Source organism: Melanerpes formicivorus, unplaced genomic scaffold (genome assembly GCF_026170545.1).
Source record: "Melanerpes formicivorus ecotype bairdi unplaced genomic scaffold, bMelFor1.0.p_v2 SCAF_62, whole genome shotgun sequence".
In the NCBI taxonomy this organism is placed as follows: domain Eukaryota; kingdom Metazoa; phylum Chordata; class Aves; order Piciformes; family Picidae; genus Melanerpes; species Melanerpes formicivorus.
The window spans coordinates 63,488-77,866 of record NW_027142414.1 but is presented as its reverse complement, the minus strand read 5'-3'; the positions used below and the strand labels follow the sequence as shown (position 1 = coordinate 77,866).

At 42.9% G+C, this 14,379-nt stretch overlaps 1 protein-coding gene across 1 annotated transcript in view; it reads right to left on the bottom strand.

Annotated features, from left to right (window-relative positions):
* The window catches only part of PALS1 (protein associated with LIN7 1, MAGUK p55 family member), a 60,519-nt gene extending 47,341 nt beyond the window's left edge, over positions 1-13,178 (bottom strand). The window contains exon 1 of the mRNA XM_068162048.1: positions 13,045-13,178. The gene's annotated coding sequence lies outside the window, so the exon portion shown is untranslated. The remainder of the gene's footprint in view (positions 1-13,044) is intronic.
* Between the last annotated feature and the right edge of the window lie 1,201 nt (positions 13,179-14,379).

Sequence of the window (14,379 nt, the reverse complement as noted above, 5' to 3'; positions counted from 1 at the left end):
AATATCCTTCTTAAATTCACAGGTCCAGAACTGGACACAGTACTCAAGATGAGGCCTAACCAGTGCTGAGTACAGAGGCACAATGACCTCCCTGCTCCTGCTGGCCACACTATTTCTGATGCAGGCCAGGATGCCACTGGCCTTCTTGGCCACCTGGGTACACTGCTGGCTCATGTTCAGCCAGCTGTCAATCTGGACCCCTAAGTCCCTTTCTGTCTGGCTGCTCTCCAGCCACTCTGTGATGCTAGGAAAAATCCCACAAGGTTCCAAGATTATGCTTTCCAATTTTGCATGAACACAGGTTCTGCCCCTAAGAAGCATTTACTGATTATATTTTTGCAGTAGAGGAAGAAAAATAGCAAAACTCAAAAAACCACCAAACCAGACACTTTTCCTGAACAAGCCAGGAACACTACAATGGCTCTGCCACTCTGTTTGGGACCTGAGCATATAAACCAACAGTGATATTTTTCAAATAATATCAGGAAAACACTGCCCTCCTGAAGATGACCTGTGACACTGCTCGCATATATGTAAATTACTCAGAGCAATTAACCCACAGTTCTGGTCTCTGGGTTTAATCTTTAGTGCCAAATCAACTCAACTGTTAGTGAGGCAACTCAAAGCAGGTATAGCTGATTTTCTGTCAGTCTCGACAGGGTTTCTAATTTTCATCCTTACTTTTTACCACTAGCTACTTAGGAAAGAGAAATAAATTTGGAGATGTAGATTACCAATTGCCCGTTACTTCTGGTTTGCCACTTCAAACTGAATTATTTAAACGCAGTTTAGGCCAGGTTGTACCTGTAATCAGTGCAGCAGTCATTAGCAACTGTCAGTGGAAACAACAGACTAATAACATAGAAACTCCAATACTTACAACTTTTGCAATCAAAGCAACCATTTCATCCTAGTGCCATATCTGTTTAGCAGATACACTCTGTTAAATTAATCAGTTTCTTCCCACTTAATTTAAAAAGCATATGAGAGGACTTGTAGTTCTCCAGTCCCCAGAGACTGCAAATCATCTCAGTAGTGCAAGCAGAGAATTGTGTCCCAGCACTACCAAGACTACAATGCCTGCAATAAATTTGGTTTTGGAAAGCAGAAATAATAGAGCAAAACTAGGAAGTTTGGCAAGTTTCAGGTATCCCACAGATGGTCAGACTTCACCCACCAATTCCAGGAGTTTTGAAGCTTGAACCCAAAGCTTCACAGGCTTTTCCAACTGACCAGTAAGCTGGAAAGGCAATTCTCTCTCTGGGCTGCATTTTCAATCTGAAGCCAGCTGACATCTCATATAAGGAAAGTAATCACTCAGATTTATCCAGAGAGGAACATCCAACAATCAGCATTCATAACCCTTTTGTTCTACACTTATGGAAAGAGATAGAACTATTTCCAGATTAGTCAACCTTCACAGATGAAAAATATGCTGAGTTTCAGAATAATAAAATTAAATAAATCACCTAACAAATTAAATATTGAAATCAGAATCTATTATTTGACATCAAAGAGATTTATTAATAACCTGGTGCATCACTAACTCAAATCACTCCAAGTATGCACTTTCTGGACCAGTTCTGGAATTCTGAATACAAATCAGGCGTATTTATCAGAGAGACAGAGAGGGACCTGGGGGTGCTGATTGACAGCCGCCTAAACATGAGCCAGCAGTGTGCCCAGGTGGCCAACAGGGCCAATGGCATCCTGGCCTGCATTAGGAATAGTGTGGCCAGCAGGAGCAGGGGAGTCATTGTGCCCCTGTACTCTGCATTGGTTAGGCCACACCTTGAGTCCTGTGTCCAGTTCTGGGCCCCTCAGTTTAAGAAGGACACCGAGACACTTGAACGTGTCCAGAGAAGGGCAACAAGGCTGGGGAGAGGCCTTGAGCACAAGCCCTATGAGGAGAGGCTGAGGGAGCTGGGATTGTTTAGCCTGGAGGAGGCTCAGGGGTGACCTCATTGCCCTCTACAACTACCTGAAAGGTGGTTGTAGCCAGGAGGGGGTTGGTCTCTTCTCCCAGGCAACCAGCACCGGAACAAGAGGACACAGTCTCAAGCTGTGCCAGGGGAAGTTTAGGCTGGAGGTGAGGAGAAAGTTCTTCACAGAGAGAGTCATTAGTCATTGGAATGTGCTGCCCAGGGAGGTGGTGGAGCCACCATCCCTAGAGGTGTTTAAGAGGGGATTGTATGTGGCACTTGGTTTCATGGTCTAGTCACGAGGCCTGTGGTGACAGGTTGGACTCGATGATCCTTGAGGTCTCTTCCAACCTTGGTGATACTGTGAAATTAAAGTTTTAACAAGCTAAACCTATAAACATATTTCTAATGTTTTCTCATTCCTCTAAACTTGAGGCACCCATACACATGGCACCTCTGCACAATATTTCAGCCTGACTTTGTGTAACAGGTCTTAATTTTTTTTCACCAATGTCTCTAATTTGCATTTGGCTCTGCACACAGCCCCGTGGTTGTGTATACTGAGTTGATGCAGTGCATTTCTGAATGGTTCTATACTACGTGTTTGGAAACCAAACCCAGTGCAATTTTCATCTCTTAATTTTTTTTCAGAAATATAAATCCTTGATAATTGCAATGGTGTAAATGGTCATAATTCACCTGCCTATGGGCTTCTCAATGTACAAGACAGAAGCCAGACAATGAATTTGTGGCAGAGAGATCATAAAATAAGGCAAGTAATTTCTCCCTGTATTTTTTTTCAAATAAAGACTAAAATAAAGCTGCATAAGAGGCTGAGCTGAAGAGGCAGAAAGCTTAATTTCAAGATGTTGGTAGACAAGCTCTAGCAAATCTTGTTGTAGCAGATTAGGTTACTATCCTCAGCTTTAGACTTTGTTCCTGTCAGAAGTCGCTGATCCCTAAAGCAGAGTTGACAGAAGGGAATGTGCGCTGACACCTCAGCCACTCCAATGCTAAGACTAGCACCTTAGCTGGGGTCAGGTATTACTCTACGAACTGAAATGACTGGGAGAAAACCACTCCTGCTAATTCTGCAAATGATGAACTGCAGTAAAACAGCTGAGCAGAGAAAGGTAAAAACCTGACATCACCACATCTGGCAAGATCTCCTAGAGCTAGAGTTGCTGTCTAAATTCTTTCTGAAGTCGGCAGAATCAGATGTGCCACTTGCCACAAAAACCACCACCCTCACCAAAAAGAGTCAGAAGTACAGGTGAACTGTTAAACAATTAGCAATTAAGTTTAACAGGCACTGATTAGTCATGTTATGTACCTTAAAGGCTGAATACTCAATTTCAAATTAGCTTTAAGAAATCAAGAACTGAGGTTTTGCATGGAATTTTAATTACCACATGAAGTCCCAACTACAGCAGCTATAAGGAGTGCTAACACACGTAATACCACAAGAACAGCATTAAATCCTTCCAAGGTTTTACAGGAGTGTGCACTTCAGAGAGAACACAAACTTGCCTACATTTGCTACCCAGCCACTTAGGTATGCAGTTGCAGTCATTAAATATTTGCATAGAAAAGACTGAAAATATTGTCAGAAGGAGAAACTGTATGAAGTTCTCACCAACAGAAGTCAGAATTGGCTTAGGGGATGAAATATATATAAATCCTAATTTGCAACTGAAGTTGTTAGGAAAAACCCAACATGTATTCAAATATTGAATGTTCTACTACTCCAGAAATGCTATTTCAGATTTTATACAGCCTATTAAGTAAAACTACCAAAATGTGTACTGTGCAGGTATCCCTCTAGCACATTTTATTAGGCTTAAACATACTTTACTTCATATGAGGTTTAAAAATTAAGAAACACCATCCAGCAGCCATGGAAACCACACTCAAGGCTTCAAAAAGAGCTTGAACATAACAAGCAGTTCACTTCTGCAGACTGTCCTCTCCCACTAGCTTTAACCGAGATTTTTAGCTTCTAAGGGTCCTCTGCTTTTCCAAACACATACTTAATACAAACTGCAAGTTCAGCATCATGCACAGAGGGCCCTACCCAGCTTTCCACATCGTCTACCGACCAAACCTGAGCCATCAATGCACAAACCCAAATGAGACTAAACATGACATTTTTATAGACAGGTATTACATTACATTTTGGTCACATTGTTAATCCTTTGTTGACCTTTCTCCAGCTCTTTAGTTCCCTCTTTAAAAAAAAAAAAAATTGTGGGGGGAGGGATGTAAAAAAGAAAACCAACCAGCCTCCAGAAGAATGGTTTGCTACATGCTTGTGGCCCAGTGCAGGACACTATCTATTTGAGATCCTCTACCACATTTTAATAGAATAAATGTCAGTAAGGTGCAAAACACAGTGTCCAGCATTTTAGGATAATAACAGAAATGTTCTACTGAATTGGTCTGATGGTCCCTCAAACCCAGAATTATGCCTCCGTCAACAGCAATCAGGCATGCTGTGTAAGAATACCTTGTGCATCCAGAAGTTTCATTGTTGATGGGCATCAGACTGCACGTCACTCACTATTCAATTATGAACCATTAAACATACTTGTCAATGGATCTGCTGGCTGGGAATCTGTATAATGCCTTTTTTGAAGATGCTGTTACTGGTTGCCTCCAAAAACTCCCATGGCACTATATGCCAGTAGTTCATCATCCACTAAGTGAAGCAGCAGCTTACTTTATCTTCTTCTATCTGTTTCAAACCTACCATTTTAATCAACTGCATCCTGCCTTTGTAAGATCCATAGTCTCCATGGCTTTTTTGGTAAAGTTTTCATCCCATTACCTTCCAGCTGGAGTCTTTTCTTGTACAATTGCTATTACTGCCCTTTCTATATTTTATTAGTTCTCGTATGTGCAGAGACCTGAATTGTACACAAGAGCGAAGACAGCAGGGTTTTTCAGAGCTGCAATGTCTTCTGTCATCCTAATGGCTTTCTTGACACTCAGCAGTTTGTTGGCTTTCTGGGTGACACTACAGAAAGCATGGCAAACTGACACTATAGTTAAGATAACTGCAGAAAACAGGAGTCTGGTTCCATTTTATTTCATTTCACAGGCATCTAATGTTCACACCACACATTTGCTAAAAATTGGTTTTGAGCTCCTGCCACTGCTTTGCATATTACTGTGTAATAGTTATCATTATGTCCTATAAAAGCAACATTCCTGCTTAACTTCACTCGTGTCACAGAAAAATTTCCCACTGAAGTAGAAGGGGTATCTTTGAATATTATCGAAGCTGTACTGGGGGGCAAGAAGACACAAGCGCAAAGAGAGCTAACCAAGAACCAGGACAGTACTGAAAAATGATAGAAATGCTAAGTGCAGGTACTGTTCTACAAGCCAATCCAGCCTTAAGACAAAAGGTAATAATATGTTGGGAAAAGAGAAAGCCAAAGTTTGTAACACTTAACGGAGCATAGGAATGGTGTGATCCAATACCCAGAACCATTGTTTCCTTCCTAATATTGTCCATCTTCCCTATTCAGGGAGAGAAGATTGAGAAAAACTTAGGATTGAAGGTCTGTACAATGAAAGAATGGGGGAAAATAAGCAACAGAAAAGCTGCCCCCCCAAAAAAAGGCAGCAGTAAGAATGTAAGAAGTTCATTCTAAAGCAGGAAAGCACTAAGGAAAAAGAACATACCATGACTTTTCACAGCTGATCATAAGACTGCTCTCCAACAGCAATAAGCTTACCAGTCTAAACAAGATATTGATACCAAAAAAGAACATTTTACATAAAAACTACTTCATAAGCAATAAAGCAAAACACCTCTTAACTGCTACTTCAAAACATCTTATAATTACATGCAGAGCTCTCTTTTTCAGTCAAGAAATTCCTCTTTGTGGCACTTCATTTTGATCTCTCGTTACTTGAAAAATTGGCAAAAGCTTAAAGAAAGTAATGACCTACAAAATGTGTTGAAATAAGCAGCCTTGAATAGCTTTCCACCTGTTTGGTTATTTTAAAACCATCCTCAGGACTTTTTCTTTTGGGAGGAAGGATTTGGATTCCTAGGCTTTCCTTTGGATACACTTTCAGACCATAATCTTTACATCCTGCTTTGAATGAAAACAATGAAGAAAGAAGAAAGGTAACTAGGCTAAAAGGTAGAAAAGTGTCTAATAATCTGCAGAATCCTAAGGTTGCCACCTTCCTCCTCTTTCTACTGAAGCCAAGTAACTTGCCTCTTCAGAGTTCTAGCAAGACCTCATAGTATGGGCTCAGTGCAACATGCTTTGTCAGGAAGCATTTGATGGCAACAGTTAAAGTCTTGAGAAAAGATGAGAACACACACTAGATGAATATTCTACCAACAGGCAAGAATTAAATTCAGTAGAAAAGGTCCACTCATCTAACAAGAACATGAGCTCAAACAGATTTTTAGTGCTGTTTATACTTTTTTAAAAAATACAGAAGTGAAACGCTATTCCATTTGCCAAGACCAGTACTGCTGGGCTCATTCATCATTTAGTCAATCGGTCCAACAAGAAAATACCAAGCTGGTGAGCTTTTACCTCACTTTATGGCACTGTGGTAAGTGTTTCCCCGTAATTAGGTTACTAATCTAGAACACATCTTGATTAGTGGAGAAAAATGTAATGGTAAAAGCTTGCATTATGTCGGTTTGACTTACACTACAACAACCACCAACCACCTTTCAGTATACATAGCCAGATCCAGGTTAACACTCTCTCTCCTGCATTTGAGAACAAAATGTAGATGCTGCTGGCACAGCAGCATTAAGAAATTCTGTCACCACTTGATCCTACAGGAACTGATTGTGCTGAAAGCACGTGATGTCCACTAATGCTATATTCTCCCATTGCGACAGGGCTAAGTTTGTCTGCTGACATCACATGCCCTTTCAGAGACTGGGAGAAGAGATTTGCTCTCTGAAAACAAGGACATCCATTTGTAAGATGTACACTCAATATAATACAAACTAACACAATCCAAGCCCTCATATGTTTGAAACCTTTGGATGCTCAACCCAAAAGCATGAGCTTTGCCTTTAGAGATGAGAGAGCATTTAGAAAATAGGACATACCAGAGGAATTGGCAACATACTCTCTTAGCAGACACAAGTTCATTTGTGTAGTGCACAATGCAGTTATCTGTAACACAGTTTTTCTACAAAAGTAACTTTAGTTTTCTTAGCCAAGGTACACTGCATTAATCCACGATTAATCTTTCTCAAATTTCATTAACAGGAGATGACAAGTCCATAACAATTTGATAAGACAAACAAGAGCAACCACAAGTTCTCAACCACAACACTGCAGGGACACTGCATGATCCAACAGTAAAAGCCCAAGTCTCAGCTTTATGAAGAGAGGTACATAAAAAAAGAACTGCCATGGTATCTTCTGTTTTGAAGAATCTAAGTCAGCCAGCATGCCAAAAAACATGGTGCCCTCCCTAACATTTCTCCTCTGCCATACTGAAGACCAGCTTCTAAATAAGCAATTAATGGAGAAGGTGCATGGTAAATGATGGTCAGTGAAGGGGCTGAGCATGAAGACCATCCCAATTAAAAGAAGACTTAGGTTTATATTTGAGTATTCAGATGAGAGCTGACTTGGCTGATTTCTCTGGCACCTAAACCAACATCAAGATTTGGCTGCAGGGAAACAAACAGGTGTTGGGAAACCTCAAAAGTGAAGTAATTTCTCTTAATCATGTTTTTACCAAGGCATCATACCAGTTACATTTTATCTGCCTTCTGCCTTGAACAAGGTGAACCTTTAAAGTTTCATTACTCTTTCATATACGACTCATTAAACCCAAGTCACTCCTATGCCATCACACTGCCAACAATGGCTCACACCTATCACTGGCAATTTTTATCACACTGTTGAAATGAGAATCGATTCTTTTAGGCACTAGTCTACACACTGTCCTTCTCTTAATACATAGGTTTGTGCTCAGAACTTCACTCAACACCACTGGTACCTAAATGGGTACTTCTTTTCCAGCCTCTCCTTCCTGACTTTAAAAACATACACTTATCCTTGGAAACAGCCTCGGAATGCACACAGCCACCTCCCAGTGCCATTGCCAGGTCAAAGAGCAGCTGCTGAGGTTGCACAGGCACTTCCCAGTTATCAAAGGTTTTTACTTTTGATCTATTCAACTTTCTAGAGAACTTGAAGATAACACTTCAGTTTCACATTACCAACATTCACACTGACTACTCGTGTCAATGCTGATGTACACACACAGGTATGTGTTTTAGATGCTAACATGATGAATAGTACCCCACTTGAGTACTCCTCATAGTTTTTAAATGGATCAGTGCACTGTCTACTTTTAATAGAACCTTACCACAAATTGTTCCTGGTTCTGAACTACTTCCACCCTACCCTCCTGCCAAAACCCAAACCAAACCCCCACCAACACCAAACCCCCAAAACATTTGAGATTCTTCTGAATCATCTGTTATGGCCAAATAACCAAGTAGGACCCTCAAAAAGTTTCTCCAGAAAACAAATCCTGATATAAGTTTCATTCTTGTCTGATGATTTGGTTTCCATCTCATTTTTCTCAAGAATTGTATGTTTCCAGAATTTACATATATGGTATCATCTATTCTTTCGTTAGAACTTCGCAGGAGATGAGGAGTTTCTTGTTCGTGCTGATAAAGCACAGCAAATTCAGATATGAAAGCTTACGATTAACAAATATGAGCGGTACTATCACATGCATCAACTGCCAAGCCTCTTCTCTACTCCTGGGGAGGAAATAAAAAAAAATTAAAAAGACTAGAGAAAAAAATCAAATACTAGAAATGTTAACATAAAATCACATTAACTATTTCTTCCTTGTATTTTCTTTACAAGACAATTATGGCCAACCAGAACAGACACAAAATGCAATAGGCATATCATGTAAGGAAAGACAAAGCACTGAGGGTGATCTTCATGTAACAGATAATAATTTTAGGGGATGTTGAAACAATTACATTATTTGGCATCTTATAAGAAAGGAGAATTAGAGCCATATGAGAATCTAAATGTCATGTTGTCACCTACTAAACTCCACAATCCACAGATAAGCACCAAGCTCTGCTCTGAAGTGAAAAGGGCACAGTATAAGTGCTGTTCTAATACTCAGCTTAAGTAGGAGTTAGCGAAGTCAGACAAGAAAAAAGATCAGAGATTTAATTATCTATAATGTCATATCATCAATTGGAAGCTGATCATGCTTTTTTGCAAGCCAGTCCCTGGGCTAGAAACCCAATTTACTCCCTTTCCAGGTGAATATTAATCCTCAAGAATGAAACTGGCTGGGGCCTGGAAGCACCTCACACCCAAATACTCAGTGGCCTGGAATCACCTCACACCCAAATCCTCAGTGGCCTGGCAGCTAAGGGAACTGAGAGATGGGGGTTTCAAGTTCCCCCCTAACAGTAGAAGAATTTGAACCCAAATCTCAACAAACTGTTTACCCATCTACAAAAGTGTGCAAGATTAGTCTTTCTCTGCTTCCTGCTCCACAGAATAGAAACATTCCATGTATGATTGCGCATTACTAAGGGTATCTTTTTGCTTTCTAATTTAACTGATGCTAACTTTGAGAGTTACAGATTTTCTTCTTCCTGCAAAGCTATGTATTAGGAAGCAGTTAGACACCTGCGCAGTATAAACCAGAACTTTACCAACAGAAACACACAGTTTATCACCTTTGGTTAAAACAAACAAACAAACAGTTTATATCCCAAGCTGCGCCAGGGGAGGTTTAGGCTTGAGGTGAGGAGAAAGTTATCCATTGGAATGGGCTGCCCAAGGAGGTGGTGGAGTTGCCATCCCTGGAGGTGTTCAAGAAGGGACTGGACGTGGCACTTGGAGCCATGGTCTAGTAGGCATGAGGTCTTGGATGACAGGTTGGTCTTGATGGTCTTTGAGGTCTTTTCCAACCTTGTTGATTCTATGATTCTACAATTCTATTTAAAGTTAGAATTTCCTCTTTTTTTGTTTAGAGTTCTGCTTCATGATTTAATCTGAATTATGCTTAAAATATTTTGTTGTACAACTACACTGGGAGCACACTGTGTATCCAAAATACTCCTTCTGTCAGAGCAGTTGTATTGAATAAAGTTCCAAAGTAGGCAGCTATACTATAAAAGTCATTTTGCCAGCATATCTGATCTTAAGCCACAGTTTAAACTCAGTCTTACCACTAAGCGAGCTGCCTACTGCAGACATGGCAGCAAACCTTTTCAAATACACAAATGCCTCTCTTTAGCCATTAATAAAAGGAAAACAACGGAGGAGTATTTAATTAATATTTACAATAAGCCTTGAGGTTTTCTGATGAATGGCCTAAGCAGTAATTAGTGTTCTGAATACCGTAATGCCAAGCCTTTCTGCAACACTACCTGCCACAGTCAGTATGCACTTGTCAAAAGACCAAAACACCAGTTGCTGGAGTATCTAAGAATTTTAAACATGACATATGAACACAAATACAAATCTTGTTATCTAAGAAGTAGTAGACTGAAATCTTAGCCTTCAGCATGCTGAAAGCCAAACACTGTAAAAGGAATGCACTTAATCAAAAGTGCAAACTGGGAAATAAATAAATGCAATCGGTAGCTGAAAGAGGCAGTTACAACTGTTAGCATCCACCATTAAGATCCAGTCTGTGAGGAGACATCACCACAGAATTTGCATCTAAAAATGCTGTAGGGTTTTAAAAAGCCTGCAGCTTCAAACTGCAGCAAGACATTTCAGTTAAAGAGCAGGAAATGGAAGTATTATGAAAATATCATTATTTACATGGGAAAATTGATTGACACATACAAACTTGACACTACATTAAGTACACAATGTTAATCTTTACATTGCCTTTTTACTACTTCTACATCACATATTTCTGTGGTGATTAAACAGCCAACAGCCCTCCACATCCAGAGTAATTCCTGCAGTCTGTTAGGAAGTTAAATTGATTTACTGAATACTTTTATTTACGTTTCTCATCAAGTTCATATCATCTTTACCATTACCTTATTCTAGGCAGCAAAATTTATCATCCACTGCTATTCCATAGACTTGCAAGGCAACGTGACACAGTATCACAGTATCGCTAAGGCTGGAAGAGACCCCAAGGATCATCAAGTCCAACCTGGCACCACAGACCTCATGACTAAACCATGGCACCAAGTGCCACATCCAATCTCCTCTTGAACACCTCCAGGGACAGTGACTCCACCACCTCCCCGGGCAGCCCATTCCAATGACCAACGACTCTCTCAGTGAAGCACTTTCTCCTCACCTCGAGCCTAAACTTCCCCTGGTGCAGCTTGAGACTGTGTCCCCTTGTTCTGGTGCTGGTTGCCTGGGAGAAGAGACCAGCCCCTTCCTGACTAAAACCACCTTTCAGGTACATATTGGAAAAACTTAAAATCTTAAAGAACTGCTTTGAAAAGAGGTAACTGCTCATTTATTAGCACTTAACTGTATTATTTTATTAACATTCATGCTAATAAATTACAACAATCTAATACACTAGCTCACAAAGTGTGGCAGCATAAATATTTGAAGCCTTGTTAAATTCTCTGCAATACTAACCATCGGTTAAGCTTTTAATGTGTGAAATACTGATTTGATTTGGGGTGGTTTTTTTTTTTTTTTGATCATGGCACACTGGAAAACAGTTCAGATGTACATAAACCAGCCAGACACTAAAGTTTTGGACATCTAGTATTGTAATGACAGCTCTAAGATGGTTATAGTCTTCAAAAAAAAAAAGATGTAAGGTTTGTGAAAATTCAGAGGACAGCTTAACACCAAATGACTGCAGGCTCAGATGACTAATCAAAGCCGCTTCAAAGGTATTCTATTTTTAGCAAAGTCAGGAAAACCACCTCAACCCTTCGAAAAGATAGACAGGTCCCATCAAGGCACGTGAAGCTGCGCACGGAAGCAGCAGACCGGACACTTGGAAAAAGACCACCACCAGTCACTTCTTCAAGTTTGATTGCAGCCATCAATACATCATCACTTATGCAGCATACTGAGTGAACTACGGAGCTAGTCTGTGTCCAAATAATTCTATAATAAAGGCTTTAAGAATTACCTTTTAAAAGAAAAAGCTCTCACAGCACTAGCTAACGTTTGCCTCCCCCCCAATATTCCTCGTTAAGTACTTTTTTTCAGGGATCTGTCCCACATGAGAAGTTTAGGAGTGTTATTTTAGACAGTTTTTAACATCAACGTTTTTCAAACAAGTCCGATACAAGTCACCACAGTTTTCCTCTGCAGTCTGTCTTAGGAGCTCAGTGTTCTTTGTTGCTTGCCTATTGAGCCTCTACCACAACACAACCCCAGCTAGGAAAGCACCACCGCCACCAGAACCCTATCAGCACAGCCTTTCGAAGTAGTCCTGTGCCAGTACGTGCGTTAACTACTGCGGATTACAAAATGCACTGGAAAGGTCTCATATTCCATCTACTTGACCCTGTAAAGGTTCATAAATCAACAAGAAACAATCTCCTTACAGGGACACCACTTTTAAACACAGAACTGCCAGAAGATCAGGAGTGCAGAGTAGGGGAAGCCTCAAGCCTCTCCCCTCATTAAAACACGAATGCCCTCCCCTGCAATCAGGCAGAGAAAGCGCACGGCCAAGTACCGGATGCTTTCATTCCAACTCCTAGGCTTAACCTCGCAGCGCCTGCCCGGGAGGCACCCCCGAGGCAGAGGAGCCAAAGGACTGGCTCTCGGGAAGCCGACTGCTCGCCCCCAACCCCCACGCTCCCAGCAGCGGCGCCGGCTCCGGGCGCCCCGCGGGGCAGGCACCTGTAGCCGCAGCAGCCAGGGCCGCCCCTCCCGGCCGGGACACAGCCCGGGCCGTCGCCCGACGGGTACCAGGAACCGATGTGAGGTTTCTCGACAGCAGCCAAGCTTTGTTCGGTCCCACTGCCCCGCCCGGCCCTGGCTGGCCGGTCAGACCCCCAGGCCTGTGCGGGCGCCGTGGCCGCGGGGAAGTCTACCCGGCGAGCCGAGACTGGCGGCTCCGCGGCGGGACCTGTTGCTCGCACGCCGGGCGCGGGAACAGGGGTTGCACTCACGGTCCTTTCCTCGCCGCCGCTGACACGTTCCGGCCCGGCCACCGAGCTGGAAGTCAGGGTCGCCCACAGCTCGCGGCGTCTCCCCTCCAAGACCGCGGAGCCACCCGGCCACAGCCCCCGCAGAGCTGCGCAGCCGCCGCCAAGCCCGTCCCGGCCCTGCCCCCGCACCCGCTCCCAGAGCCGGCCGCCAGGCCCCGCCCCGTCGAGGCCGGCAGCGACGCGCAGGCGCGGGGCAGCCGCGACAGCCACCGCCGGGGGCCGCGCCGGCCGCCAGACTGCGCGTGGGCGGGGCGGGGCGAGCTGGGCGTGCACGCCCTCTGCCGGCCGGGCGGGGAGGGTCTGCCCCCGTTGCTGGTAGGAGCAGCGGGGGAGGATACAGAAGGTATGGCACTGCTTCCAGAGCTCCATCTTCCAGCAAACATGTTCCGTCTCTCTACCACAGTTCTCACTGCACCCCAGAGAGGCACCTCCCTGTGCTCTGAATAGAGTTGGGAGTGCCTTCCATGAAACCTGCTCCTTTTTCCTCTTGCATCTCCAGTTGCCTCCTACCCACTTTTCTGATGCCTACTGCAACTGGTGTGAGCCCTGGGCTCTCCATGTCATGACAGTCCCTTTCTCCTCCACCTTCCTCCTCATACTCGTACTGCTGTTGAAACCTCAACGCAAGCACGAATGCCCCAGCCAGGCTGGGGCTTGTGGACAGGCAGCACCTGAGAGTGCAGCCTTCCTTTGGAACAGTGAAAGGGAGTCTGAGACACAGAAAGTGCCCACAACACAGTGTCTAGAAGAATAAAGAAAACAAGACATTAAAATTAGTTTTACCAGGTCGTTTGTATCCATGGCTGTGTTTTGCAAGCCCAGGGAAATGTATCTTAAGCACTGCTGCTCACCTGGAGTTGAAAGCTGCATTCCCACCCCTGGTTTTTCAGGCTAGCCTGCCTACATCATTGCCCAGGGCATTAAAAGAAGTGTTTCATACAACAGGACCACAAAACTGACTTTCTTAGATCACTAAAAAAATCCTAAAGGGATATCTCTTTTAGTCCATCTTTCCTTCCTTCAGCGTACCATTTATACATCTTTATCATTTAACTCTGTATCATTTTCCATAGCAAAATCCAGATACAGGCTTTTAACATCCTATAATTTTACCCTACAGCCCAATTTTATAAGTCTGCAAACCAGACCCCATGGTTTTCTTTTCTCACTGCATGAAAAGGCCAGCTGGCTGACAGTAACGTGTGTCCTGGCCAGGTACCTGCAGAGGAAACTCTCTTCACACTGTGGCTCAAACTCCCCATGATGTCTTTTTGCTTGCTGTTTTTAGGACAGCAG